Below are 904 nucleotides of genomic sequence, written 5' to 3'. Positions count from 1 at the left end.
TCTGTACGATGTATATGGGGTCAGATATATTTATCATTACATGACGGCTGTGTGTATTAGAAGCTTTCCCAACATTAACATGAGAGAACCTTGAAATACCTTTCAGGACCCCAGGGGCCCCTTTTATAATTATTATATCCACAGTTCACAGTATATTAGTGTGTAGGTCAGTGGGAAGAATTCCTCTTACATTGCTGGCCAGTGGGATCAATGTCACCCTTACAGATAGGCAATAAGATCATTCGGGTCACTTATACTGACCTGAGGGGTGCAAACTGCTCCCAGCAACCTCTGGAGGAACCCCGGGTGAGAAATGCTGATCTAGGTAAAATCCAGGTGCCTCCTAATGAATGAGCAGGCAGGAATGGCCGCTTTACTTTCCTATGAAGGAGAGCACAGTAAGATATTGCTCGCTCATCCTCTCCCCTTCTCCATAGATCAGCGCTGTGTCCAGTGCTCATTCTGGAAACAATCACCAAAGATCATTTCCAACAACAGTAATCCGCCTGTATCTGTACCGGGCTGGTTGGGTGACTCCGCAGCTAATATTAGAGAGACGCAGTCATTGCCACTGATTGTCCTCCAATAAAATCTCTATATTTGGGTGAAAATATGACATATCAATAAATCACAATATAATGATGACTGTACATCTAACATTATAGAATATATCACATTGTACAATATATTTCAAGGCAAAGAAAGGAATTTTTACTCTAAATAGATCGATGTATCGCCATAAATGTTTTTATTATAGAGAACTTTATCTTTCCTCGACGCGTTTCATGGAGCCAATCACCTTCTTCAGGAGGAAAGCGCTACAAACATTTATACACCGCACAGTAACATACAATCATGATACATCTAAAAAACAAATCCCAATCATCAATACGTCTAACCGCAG

The sequence above is a fragment of the Pyxicephalus adspersus genome, chromosome 2 (assembly GCF_032062135.1).
Source record: "Pyxicephalus adspersus chromosome 2, UCB_Pads_2.0, whole genome shotgun sequence".
Lineage (NCBI taxonomy): Eukaryota > Metazoa > Chordata > Amphibia > Anura > Pyxicephalidae > Pyxicephalus > Pyxicephalus adspersus.
Note: the sequence above shows the minus strand (reverse complement) of the source record.